This window comes from Micromys minutus (genome assembly GCF_963924665.1).
Source record: "Micromys minutus genome assembly, chromosome: 30".
NCBI classification, from domain to species: domain Eukaryota; kingdom Metazoa; phylum Chordata; class Mammalia; order Rodentia; family Muridae; genus Micromys; species Micromys minutus.
In genome coordinates this window covers 7,647,444-7,661,447 of record NC_137965.1, presented here as the reverse complement: position 1 = coordinate 7,661,447, position 14,004 = coordinate 7,647,444, and positions in this window count along the sequence as shown.

Below are 14,004 nucleotides of genomic sequence, written 5' to 3'. Positions count from 1 at the left end.
TGAAAGACTGAGATCCAGGTGTTTTTTCTATACAGAGTTGGGAGCTGAGTCCCTGTCACCACAGTGAAATGACTCAGACTGTGCTTACAGACAGATGTTAACGAGGAGCATTGCTCAGCTCCTGCAAATTAGCAAAGCTTCTGAAGAAGGGTCTGGCCAGAGGTTCTGCTCGCCCGCAGCCTGAACTTCTTCAGTAAAGAGGCTCCAAGGCTCCAGATGGCTGAGAGGCTGTGGGGCTGAGCAGAGCCAAGCACCATCATGAGAGCGAGGCGAAAGCTTCCCAATGGAGGACTTAAAGCCTTTTTTCCTCCACAGCAACAGAATGTATAGTCAACGTTTCCCCTCCACTCCAAGAAATATAATTTGGGGCTGAACATGGTAGTCATTTTCAGTCCCAGCCCTTGGGAGGCAGAGACAGCCAGATCTACAATTTTTATCCCTGCCTATATACACAATGACTACACACACACACACACACACATACACACACACACACATACACACACACATACACACACACACATACACACACACACATACACACACATATACACACACAAACACACACATACACACACACACACACACACACACACACACACACACACACACACATACTTGGGGGCATACAGACTGTTTGGCAGACTGGCCTATCTCAGACAGTTCTATATGGTGCATACAGGAACATGTAGAGTGAGAATGGGGGAACACCAGCGAGATGACCCAGTAGTTAAGAGCACTTCCTGCTCTTGGAGGGGACCCGGGTTTGGTTCTCAGCACCCAAATGATTGCTTACAAATGTTTGTAACTCCAGTTCCAGGAGATCTGACACTCTCTTCTGACTTCTGAAGGGCATGAGGCATGCTTGTGGTGTCTGTACATACTGCATATAATTTACACCCACATCATATACATTAAATAACCTAAAAAAAGTATTAAAAATAGGAATGATTACTAACCTAGTTTATATATATATATATGTATATGTATATATATATATATGTATATGTACACACACACACACACACATACACACACATATAATATTATTGTAGATAATCCTGAAGCTGTTTCTATTTTGATACTAATTCACTTCTCCCAAGAAGTGCTGTCTAGTCACATACTCATAATGTGAGTTCAACAGAACCTTCCCATTTTAATTAGTAAAATAGAGGTGAGAACTGGTGATTGGGCAGGGAAGGGAGGTGGAGAGAGGGTCAGAGGTCAGAGGACAGAGGACGACCAAGAGAGGAGTTCCAAGATGGACCTCGGGAAGGATGAATTAGATCCAGGTGGGCCCTATTGGCGTTAAGTAGCTAGGGACATTTAAAGATTTTATAGGTCTTTATCTCATATAGAAGGGAAGTTTGTATCTTTGTCTATTTGATGTGATCTTGTTGTGTAGACGGACTGTGGATTAAGACATCTCAAGCAAATCTATAATCTTTAAACCAGACGTTATGATTTGAGCTGATAAATTTAATGACTTTTGAAAGATGGCAAAAGGGCAAATAAGGTTGAAAGCTAGTATCACTTGTTCTGAATGATACCGACCAGAACAGACATTTTGGGCCTTCTGTGGTGGTGTCTCTGGGTGACTAAACACCCAGGCTGCTGAGTTCCAGGAAGCCATTCTGAAGATGGAATGAACATTACCTCAGTTTCCACATGGAAAATGTCAGGTAACCTGGGCCTTTGAAGTCCTGGGAAACATGGTGCCTGCTTAGTCTTATGTCACAATGGACTCATTACACACATGTGAGCACAAGTTATCTTCTCGAGGGAAGTATATCTGTAAAAAATGGCAGACTTAGTGGCTTCCAGGTCAAGGGGAAGTATTGCCTTTCCTATACACAGAACTATAGAAGTCACTGAGTGAACTGTTTGGTTCACAAGTGTGAGGATATGATTTTAATCTTCAGAGTCTATGCTTTTTTTTTTTAAGAAGGCAGGAATGGTGAAGTGCGTTTATGATCCCAGGGCTGGAGAGACGGAATATTGTTTATTCGATAGCCACCAAGCTTAGTCACTTTCATCCCAATGAGAAAAACTGCTTCAAAAGAGTCAACTGATACCAAAAGAATACGACCTGGGCTTCTCTTTTGCACACTTTACACATACCTGTATACACACTTTAACACACATGTGTGAAGGAAATCTAGGTGTCCATACAAGCCGTACGCTCAGTAAGCAGCTTCAAAGGAACACTTGTCAGGCCCTTTTGGGGCTTGCTTGCTCTGGGCCCATTCTCTCAGTGGTTCATCCACTGGACGCATGACTAGCCGCACTGGGATACGTGTGTGTGGTTTGGTGCTTACCTGGCCTCTAGGAGTTAATCTGTTTTAGAAGATTTACTAAATCCTTGTCTGAGTTTTTCTCCAGAAGCAGGATCCGTGGTTAATCCTTTGCAAACACAAACAGATCTGTTATTATGTCAAAAGGGAACATTCCCAAGGCGGGGTGGGGGGTGGGGAGGGGGTAGGAATAAGGCACAATTGTGAAACCCTCACACTAAATTCCAAACTCCTTATTCTTGTTTTCCTTTTGGTATCTATAGACAAAGACCCACCCTTCATGAACTTGGGGCCCTAAATAAATAAATAAATAAATAAATAAATAAATAAATAAATAAATATGAATAGACAGGCACCAGGGACCATTTTGGTTGCTTTTGGCCACCACCTTATAAACTGTGGACTATTTGGGAATTAAACAAACCCTTTTTGTTGATTCTTTGTGGCTTTCACATTATGTACCCCAATCCCACTCATCTCCCCAACCCATCATATCTGCCCTCCACCTTTGCAGCCCTCCCCCCAAGGAAAAAAAAACCCGACAAAGAAACAAAAATAAAACATAATTTATTTTGTGAAAGTTGTAGCGTGTCATGGTATGTCCCACAGCATACTCTTTGTCCACACATCTTTACATGCAAATTGTTCATTGCAATGACTCATTGGGCTGGTTCCGAGGCCTCTGGCTTCTGCTACACTATTGATACCAAATCTTCACCAGGACTCCTCTCAGACTTCCTGTTGTTGCCCTATGTCATGGAGACCCTGCAGTTATGGATCTGCGGGTCTGGCTCTTTCACGTGCTCCAGCAGTCCATAGATGAGGTAGATGCTGGGGTGGGCCAACTCAAAGCCCTGGCCCTGGGCCTGGTAGCAGCTGAGTTGGTTAGCACTTGGGCTCTCCCACACCCACTTCTCCAGGGAGAGCTCTCCAGCACTGCGCAGGCTAGCTCACCCAAAACTTCAGCTAGCTCTACTGTGCCGCCTTGAGGTGGTGTGTGAGTAGCAGAGATGCCTTCCACATCCTTGTCCCTGACCACCTACTATGGCATGACCATGGACCTAGACATGGTTGGGACGTCATCATAGCCTAAGGTGGTGGGAGAGGGGTGCAGGCTACTCACAACGAGCTATTCCTCTCCAGTTGCACCTCTCTTCACGGTGCTCGAATTATTCTGATTCTCTCCCATCTGTCCACCACATACTTGCCCAGCACAGCGACTTCCACTGAGGGGAAGTGAGTCACACAGCAGGCAAGCCTCTGGGTCTCTTTGCCTGCTTGCCCCGTGTGGCAGTGGGTTGGCCACTCCATTTGATAAATTCATACTGCCACCTTCAGAGATCAACCATTTATATAACATGACACAACACCTTTCTACAATGGTGTCTTAGCTTTTCAAATGCATCCCCCTGGTTCTTGTCTTTATGGGTTTGTGTATGTGTGTATGTGTGTTTTTGTGTATGTTGCGCACGTGCACGTGTGTTTTTGGCAGCTCTTTTCCAGAAATGGTTTGATAAGCCCTTTGGAAGCATAAAAAGATGGCCCCATTTCCTCACCTTGATCCCATATTATTGTCTCTGTGGGTTTCTCCACACTTTCAGCAGAACCACTGGCACAGAGACTACAGAGTCTCAGGATGTTAGTATACCACAACTGAGGTCTTGACTGTGTGCTCTAAATCAGGATCATTCTTGTAAGGCTTGAGTTCCCTCTGTCCCAGAGGACTTCTTCCTAGCCATTCTGTGTTTTATGAAGAGCCAGCAGTAAGATCATTAAGGACCAAGGGATACAGGAATAAAAGGAGGCTTTGGGGTTATACCCCAAAATATACAGTCTTTCCTTCTGCCAAAGAACCAACAACTGCCACCTGCCCGTCACCATGTTTGCTGAACATGTTAGGGAAGGAGGAAGAAGCCGGTCCAGGTCAGATGCTTAGCTTGCTAACTAACTTAGGTTGCTCCAGGAATTAAAATGGGGCTTCAGGATCGAGGCTGTACGATGCTACTTAATAGCTACAGGAAGCAACAGCAGCTTGCACCCTGCCTCTACATTTTCATGGTCATTTTAGTCCCTGCATGGGGGGGGAATTAATCTGCTGCTACCTCCCCCACAACCCCCCAGACATTCCCTGCTTACTCAAAGCCTCATGGAAACAGCTACTAGTTACTTACCCGTGAAAGCATAAACTCATTTTACATTTGAACATCAGAGACTTAATGGGAAAGCAAAAAGAGCCGTATTCCCCCCACCCCTGGAGTAATTTCCTAATGTAACCTTGATATTTACTGTTTTTGAACCCAGTCTTTGCAAGGACACAAAATTTTGGGGAAAGTTCTACTGCTTTTTAATCAGTTATTTCTTGTTTGGTTTGGTGTTTGTGACGTTGCTCTTTTGTCTGAGCTGCCCAATCTTTCTTGTAACTTGCTTATCTGTACAACAGTGATATAAGTCTATAAGTCATCACCATCCTTGTACTGTTGTAAGGATTAAATGAGTTTTTGTCCCAAAAGTGCCTAGAAGAATGCACAATATAAACTGGGGGAGGGAGCTTTCTTGTTCATCAACAAGGAAAAAAAAATTTTTTTGAGACAGAGTCTCACTATATAGCAATGGTTGGCCTTGAACTCAAAGATCTATGGGATCTGCCTCTGTCATGCTATGACAAAAGGTGTGTGCCACAGCAACTGGCAAATTTATTTAACACAAAATAATTAAGAGCAATCGACCTGCTCAACATCAGGAAAATTGGCTAGTAGTCCATGTGTTTCTGATACAATACTGTGTTTTCAAAGGAACTGTTCTAACGCAGGGTAGCATTTGAATTGTGTTAGGTCGGAAAACTCAGGTAGGAACAGAAGCAAAAAGGGGGTGAAAAGGTCAGCCTTACCAATGGTTAGGGTGTTGGGATTCAGAACAATTTTTTAAAAAAACTTGCTTTATACCTTTCCCTCTGTTTCCCAACATCGTTTACAGTAAGCATACATCTCTTGCAAAATGTTCAAAATTGCTATTTCTCAAATGGGAATTTTCTGGCAGGCTGACTTAAAGTGGTAAGAAACAAAAAGTCCCCAGGGCATTATAACTTCTGGCTCACACAGATATGCTAGGCAGGCAGAGGGGCAGAGGATCCAGCCTGGCACCAAGGACATAGTCTGGGATGCCCTGCCTCATTCTCACTGTCTTCCTCGCTCTGGTACCAGCTTTCAACTCCACCTGCAACTTCTCTTTAACACTCCAACTTGTCCCCATGCTTTGGCCAACTATGTGCTTCCAGACCACATCCCTGGTGTCCTAAGGCTCTTGTTTTTGTTCCTCAGCATCCACAGCTCCTCTTTAAATGCTTCTCCTGTCTCAGTTTCCTGTCTCTGTCACTTCAGCCATCAAGCTCCAGGGACAATGCTGTTCTCTTTCATTTGTTCCCTGCAGCCTTTGCTGTCTAGTGTTAAATATTGATAAAACAATCGGCTGTTCTCCTAGATGTTCCAGACTTAGGATGCAACCATCGATAGTAACTTAGTGCTGACTAGTGGCTCCTCGTGAGCCTCCATGAGGGTTCGGCAACTTTGTGTAACATCACAATCTCTCCAGTGTGTGTGTGTGTGTGTGTGTGTGTGTGTGTGTGCTGTGATTTCTCGTGACTCTAGGATAAGAAAGACTGATGCATTCTTGCCTCTATGCTGCTGTGAGTTCAGAGGGATGTTACACATGGGAGGTCCTACAAGCATCTTCTACTAATGAGAGCTGGACAGTGAGAGCCTTAGTTTGGGGGAAGCTGCTATAGTTTAGAAAGGTTTGAGTCTGTTCCCAATGAAGAGGCCATTACTGGAATTACTCTAGGAAGAAGTGGAGCCATTCTCTCCCAGCCTCCCTCTCTCTCTCTGTCTGTTTCTCTCTGTCTCTGTCTGTCTGTCTGTCTGTCTGTCTGTCTGTCTCTCTCTCTCTCTCTCTCTCTCTCTCTCTCACACACACATCTGCCACAAATACAATTCACAATTGGCCCATACCTGTGACCTTCAGTCTATAAAACCACAAGCTAAACAGATCTATTTTCTCCTCATAGGGGATCTAGCCTCGGCGTCTCATTATGGTAACTGAAAATGGACTAACACAGAAGTTAAGCACTAGACAGCTGAACTGACACTATAGAAGGCCATGAGTTTTTAAGAGGACAGTAAGACCGATTAGCCTAAGCTGCTAATTATCAAAATAGAGTCCCCTCTTCCCACCACTTGGGTCCCAGGTCAAAACTCAGGTCTTCAGGCTTGGTGGTAAGCACATGTCCCTCATCCTACTTCAGCCTTCTGTTGTGTCCTGCTACAGAACACCCAGACACTTCCACACACGAGGGCGGGGGGGGGGGGGCTCACTCACTGCTTTCCTCTCAGAAATCTTCCTCTTGATACGGTCCAACCGGGGGAATTGAGTTTCCAAAGCATGAACTTTGGTGAACATATTCTTGCCATGGCCTTCTGCCTTAGCAGGCCCAAATTCACATCCTCTTATGCAAAAATAAATCCATTATATTTCAACAGCACTGGTCTTAACTCATTTTTTTTAAAAAAAAAATCTATGTCATAATTCACTCGTCAGGCAAGATTCCCCTAGATGTGAGTCTGTGGAATTAAATGTCAGTTGTTTCTAAACGAGACAATCAGACAGGCTTAGGATAAAGACCGTCATCTTAATAGGAAAAGAGGGTTCACTGCTTCTCTTAATCAGTCCAAAAAATAAGAGAGAAAACATTAAGTCTTAAGACCCCAGGATAACCTCTTGTGACACCGTGCCTCACATTCTGGACACACTGCAGTAGTGGGTCAGCCCCCAAGGATCAAGGAAGTCCTACTCATCTGGTTCTGCTATTCTTGGCCTACCCTGAAACTCTCATGACTTGGTGTTCTCCCCCACCCACCTTCCTAGACCTGAGTTACGTGGTGCTTATAGATAAGGCCTGCAATGGTTAATCTTCAGGGTCCATTTGACCTGATATAGAATGAGCTAGTAGACTCACTTCCGAGTGAGTTTGAGAGAACATTGCTAGAGAATTTTAACTGAGGAGGAAGGCTCTACCTTGAATGTACGCAGTGGGGTCCAATAAGTTAAGAATCCCTGTCTGAATAAGAAGAAGAAGAGGAAGAAGAAGAAGAGGAAGAAGAAGGAGGAGGAGGAAGAGGAGGAGGAGGAGGAGGAGGAGTACGAGGACGAGGACGAGGACGAGGAGAAGAAGAAAGTGCGTACTGGAGGTGAAATGTGACCAGTTGTATCCTGCCCTTGCTACAGCAGCTAGAGCCACTCTGGCCTCCAAATTGCCTTCCCTGCCAGGATGGGTTATGTCCTCAAGTTGCCTCTGTCTTGTTTTTCTCCCAGCAACAAGAACAGTAGCAAAAATGTCTTCCTACATTCCCGTGGTCTCAGGGGTTACTCTGCCCCAGCAGCTTTGCTAAGTATTGCCTTAGGCTGAGCTCTTCTGCGGTGCTTACTCGATGAGGCAGGTTTCTGCCTAGACCCCCAACTTGTCAGTGACATCACTGAAGTCTGGGTAGGCCAAGAAGGGACCAGTGCTTCTACAACCACAGAGGTAGATATTGCCAGCACTCAGGAAGCTTGTGCCTTCCATAGCAGTGGGTAGAGTCACATGTTCCCCCCACATCCCCCATTTTGAACCATGGCTAGGATGGCTGAGGGAAGTTGTGCCAGAATTCAGAAAGCAGAGTCCTGAGGCACAGGGCAGTGAATGCTGAAGTCTTAGCTTGCCTGGAAATTCTCTGAAATACCTTCAGGGTCTTTTGCTGACTGGAGAATTAGAAGCTGTCTTCTCTGTACCCATTAATCTCTTGAGCAAACAGTTGCTGGGCCACACCCTGTGCAGTTGCTCCCAAACACAGATCCTTTATTCTATACATGACCAGGCTGAGAGGTTTCCAAATCCTCCCCTTTCTGCTTCCCTTTTAATTATCAATTCCACAGTTAAATCATTTCTATTTTCTTTCCTTACTGTATGTGGCCAGGCTCAGCTATGTGGTACCTAGAGTTCTTGATGACTTAGATATTCTTTCTCCCAGACATTTTGGTCTATTGCTTTTAAAGTCTGCCCACCACAAAATTCTAGCATTGCACGCATGCCCTGTTAAGCTCTGTGCCATTGCATGCAAACTCCAGTTTTGAATACCTCTTGGTCTCATTTCCCCCTGGAACCTAAGGCTGTGTGTTATCTGTATGTCTGCATTTTGAGCACAAGTATATAAGTATAGGCAAGCGGTCACACGCCACTTTACTGTGGAGATGCATCTCTAGGAGCACTTTGTGCTGTATATTCTGCATGTGCTGTGCTTTTATGCAGTTGTCAGGCAATGGGTTGGCTTAGGTTAACATCGCTGTCAACACATCAGCAGCGGGCCATGTTACAATCACATGGAAGTGATGCCGTCATTAGCCGATACTCATCTTCCAGCTCAACTGGAAGCCATCACTATGTATGCAGAGCCACTCTAGACCAGCATCTTCCTGAGTGGCCCAGGACAGTCATTCCTAAGATTATTTAGGATTTGCCTGGTGTTCTTGTCTTCTTAGCCTCAGTCAGAATTAGTCTTCCACCATTAACAACAGTCTAGAGTGTTTCTAGCTTGATTCTCCAAAGTCCTTCTGTTGTTGTTGTTTTGGTTCTTCTATAACAGGATATCTGAGACCAGATGTATCTAGACTGAGATTTCATTGTTAGAGTTCTGGAGGCTGGGAAGTCCAAGGCGAACTGTGTGCAGTTGGCAAAGGCCCATCTTGCTGCAGTGCCCACAGTAGGAAGGCAACTATGTGTGAATGTGATCAAGAGGATCTCTTCCTTCTACATGGAACAGCGTTCCAATAACCCGCCCATTCTCCTAGAAGCATTAACCTATTCACTAGGGCGGGGCCCTTATGACTACATCCCATCTTCAAGGTCCCGCCTCTCAGCACGGCCTCGCAGGTGCAACAGCACAGTGGTTCTAAACTTCCATTGACTGGTCAAGAACAGACATAGCATTTGCCGAGTTCTACCAGCTTGCTGTTCTCTTACCTAATGGACAAGAACGGAGTCTTACAGTGAGTGCCCTAGTCAAGAGTGAGTGCCCAAGCCAGGACAGAAGATGTCTGTCTGCCTTCTTCCTTGCCAGCTTTGCCTTCTCTTCATGCTGTCATGATAAAGAAATCATCCAAGGAGAAACTTCTAATCTTAATAATACACCTTACATGCTAGATTTTTCCCCTTTTCTGATATTTTTTTTTTTTTGTTTCCACCCTTTTTCCAAGTGCACTAGATTAGAGAGCAGGGGTTCTAGAGATGAAGTGCTGAAGTCAGACTCAACTTTGTACACTATCAACATTGTCTAACCCTGATGAATTAAGAAATATTCCCTGTTGGCCAATGTGAATTGACCTCAAAATTCACAGAGTGATTTTTAGTTTTTAAAGCGTTATCATATACTCTCAAAGAAACAGAGATTAAAAACACACACACACACACACACACACACACACACACAACATGAGTCATTACACTTCAGAGAGAAGTTTAATAGTAAAATTTTATTAAATAAATACATATGGCCTAAATTTTCTTTCTCCATTAAAAGCAAAAATCTACCTTTCAATATTATTTTACAGCTCAGGAGAAAAGTAAAAAGACCTTGTGAGACTTCTGTGGAGAAGGCAGAGTAGGAAGCACTGGGCATCCCTGTTGTGGTAAAAAGTTAAAAAGGTTCTGGTTGCTACCAGTCTGCTCCGAGGGAGCTGTTCCAGTGATCAATTTGGGAAAATCAGGCAGTTAAAGCGATTGAACGAGTTAGGAGAAATGTCTTTGTTGGTAAAGGTCTGTTTAGCAAACGTGGCAGTGGAGTTCATTCCATGCAAACGCTGGGCACCTGTGCATTCAGTTTTTGGCCCAGTGCTGATGAAGTGGAATCAAACAGGTGCCTGAGGCTTGCTCGTCAGCCAGCTTACCCTAACTGGGCACCCAGGCCAGTGTAAAATCCTGTCATAAAAAACAAACAAACAAACAAACAAACAAACAAACAAGCACCCAACCAAACTAAGAACCAAACCAAACCAAAAACAAAAAGCCAAGAAAAAAACCACCAACACCACCACCAAAAAACCCCCAAGGCTTGCTATCCTCTTAGCAAACACACACACACACACACACACACACACACACACACACACATGTACACACAAATGTAAACATACAAAGAAAGAAGGAAATGAAACAGTGCCTAAGGAAGCTGCAGAAGTGTATCAAGTCAACTGTATTAGTGATGTTGACAAAACACCTGGTAAAATAAACTAAAGAAGGAGTTTATTTTAGCTTCTTGGTCTTGGAGACACATACAGTCCATTAAAGTAGGGAAGATGTAGAAACCAGAGTGTGAGGCCATTAGAAACGGTGCCATGGAAAGAAAGGGGCAGAGAGGTGAACGCTGGTTGTCGCTCAGCGTTTTTTGACTCAGTGCAGGATACAAGCCCACAGGATGGTGTGACCCATATTAAGGGTGGGTCTGGCCTTGTTCACTCAGATCTTTATGAACATGCCTTTGTAGACCTCCCCAGAGGTGTGCTTCCATGGTGATTCTTAATGCAGTCAGGTTGATGATGAAGATTAATCATCATGCCAATGAATGTACACATTGTGGGAGGAAGCATTCATTCTGGATTAAAAGAAAAGAGCGGAGAGGATTAACAACGATAATGCATGAAAAAAAATCCCATTTAATGAAAGTCATAGTTATAAATACCCAAGAAGTGCAACAAACCCCAAGCGAGATGAACTCTAAAGACTGAACTCAGACAGATCAGACTTCCAAAGGACAAAAAACATCCTGAAAGCAGCCGGAGGGAAGTGTTATGCCACATCCAAGGGACTCCCCAGTAAGACCACCTGCAGTTTTGATCGAAACTTCCATGGGCAGAAGACAGGATGTTCAAAGTGTCTTAAAAATAGCCAACTAGACAAACAAGGAAGCATCAGCCAAGAATCCAATGTCCTTTAAAAGTAAGAGAGAAGCGAAGAAATTCCTAGCTAAAGGAATTTGTTATGTTCTTCTTGTAAGAATGTTCAAGGGACTCTTCAGCGTGAATTAAGGGACCTTAAGCAGTAACTCAAAACTGTCTGAAGAAATAAAGATGTCGTAGAGGTAACTATGTGGGCAATGATAAAAAAAATATATAAGATTTTTTTCCCCCAACATAATTTAAGAGAATGATTAGTTTTTGTTTGTGGATACAAGGTTTCTGATAGCAACAGAATTCTGTGACATCAGAAAGAAAAACCTGCATGCTGGTGTGACTTGCGCCTCAGCACCCAGGAAGCAGAAGCAGGTAGACCTCTGTGAGCATGAAGTCAGCCTTAATTACCTAGGGAGTGCACATTACAATCGAATCTCAACAAACCAACAAGAACAAGAGGGCAGTATGCTGGGCACACAAGACAACTTAGTGGGTAAAGTACTTGCAGCCAAGCTTGATAATCTGTGTTCGATCTTTGGAACCTACACATACAAAACAGATAAATTAATTAAAAAGTAAATGTAAAAACAAGTCCTGGAAACAGCTAGTAAAGGAACAGAGCAGTCTTTGTATACTACAGAAGATGCAATAAATTCGAATTAGACTGTTATGACTTTAGCATGTTGAAAGTAATTCTTATGGTAATCACAAAGCTCATAGCCATAAAGTGTATATGAGAGAAAATAAGAAAGGAATTTAAATATTCCACCATAAAATTCAACAAAAGGGAAATTTTAAAAAAAGGAAATAAAATCTCAAAGACAAACTGCAAATAAATAGCAAAATGATGATCCCTCAGCGATTACATGAAACTCGTGAATAGAGTAAATGCTTCAACCAAGATCTAGAGATTTTGGAGTAGACAAGACATGATCCAGCTAGATGATTCCTATAAGGGACTTATCTTGGACCCAAATAAACAAATACGTTTGAAAATCGAAGGACAGAAAATAACGCACCTTGAAAAAGCTATTTAAAAAGGAGCAAGAATTGTCATACTAATGTCATGTGAAATTGACTTTAAATCAGAAAGTTTTCAAGAGGCAAGGAAGGATATTATACATTAATAAAAAGTTCAACAAAGAAAAGAGATGTAACAACCATTAACCTAATGTTAGATCCTTCAAGATACAGGAAAAAAAACCTAAAAGAATTAAGAGGGAAAACAAGCTGGTGAAGCTGAAAGCATAACATACCAAGACCTATAAAATGCAGCAAAGGCAGAGGTAATGAGAAATTTATAGCTAGAAAGGTTTATGTTAAAATAAAACAAAAAAGAAGACAGAAGTGCTGCCTCACACTTGCAGTCCCAGCGGAAGGAAGCAGAGGTGGAGAGGGGCGTACACTTCCGGTTCAAGGCCAATTTGGTCTACATACAAAGTTCTAGTCAAGTTTACATAGCAAGATCTTGTCTTAGAAAGCCCCTAAATTAAAAAGAAATCAGACCAACTTGCTACTAATTTGAGGTGGTCCAACACACTTCTGGGTACGAGTTTGAGGGCATTTGCAGATGGGTCACACTACAGCTAAAGACCCACCCTGAATGTGGGAAGCACCATCTACTCAGGCCAGGAGTTCAGATAATAAAAGGGGACCAAAGGAGAAAGCCAGCTCAGTATACGCCTTCCATACACAGCTTCATCAGCTTCCTGACCACCCTGATGAGAGCCTATCTCCAATGCCTGTCATCCACTGCATGTCTTGAGCCCAAACGAATCCTTTGTCCCTGAAATTTGTTTCTGTTGGGCATTTGTTTATCACAGAAGAAAATAATCTGGCAACAAATTAAAGGTGGGAATGACTTGAGTAGACATTTCTCCAAAGATGGTATGTGAGGGGTCAATAAGCAGTTGAAGAGCTTAAGGCATCATAAACCATTAAACACACACACATCCAAAGAACACTGCCATATTGCTTTATACATGAGGACTGCCCTCTGCCCTCCCACGATTTGGTGGTGACACGGGAAAATGGGCCTCTTTCTTGAACAATGTTAGTAGGTAGAAATGTAAAATGGTACAGCTGGAAAAGAAAAACATCATGGTGGCTTCTCAAAAAAGTGTAAAAACGGAGCTAGTATATGACCCAGCAATTTTGCTTCTGAGCATCTACCCCAGGAGTTGAAAGTTCAGCTCTCAAGGAACCCACTTCACACAGATGGATGAGTAGATGAACAAAATATCACACACACACACACACACACACACACACAGAGAGAGAGAGAGAGAGAGAGAGAGAGAGAGAGAGAGAGAGAGAGAGAGACAGAGAGAAATGTTAAACCTTAAAAGGAGGTAATTCTCACATATATACAACATGACTGAACCTTCAGGATACTGTACTAAGTGGAATTATCTAGACATGAAGGCAGAAATGCAGTGTGGCTGTGGATATAACCAAGTAGACAAGACTGTAGAGATAATGGCTGCCAAAGACCAAGAGAGGAGATATCGAAGAATTAATGTTTAATGGGTACACACTTTCAGTTTCACAGAATGCAAGAGCTATGGGGAAGCTGAGGTAGGAGCATCCCAAATTGGAGACACACATGGGCCATGGGTTACAGAATGAGTTCAAGCCTAGCCTGGGCTACTGAGTGTGTCTCTAAGAAGAAAAGGGCAAAATAAGGGTGGCAAGGCGCTGTGCCAAGCAAAGGTGCTTACTGATTGATCCCTGGGGC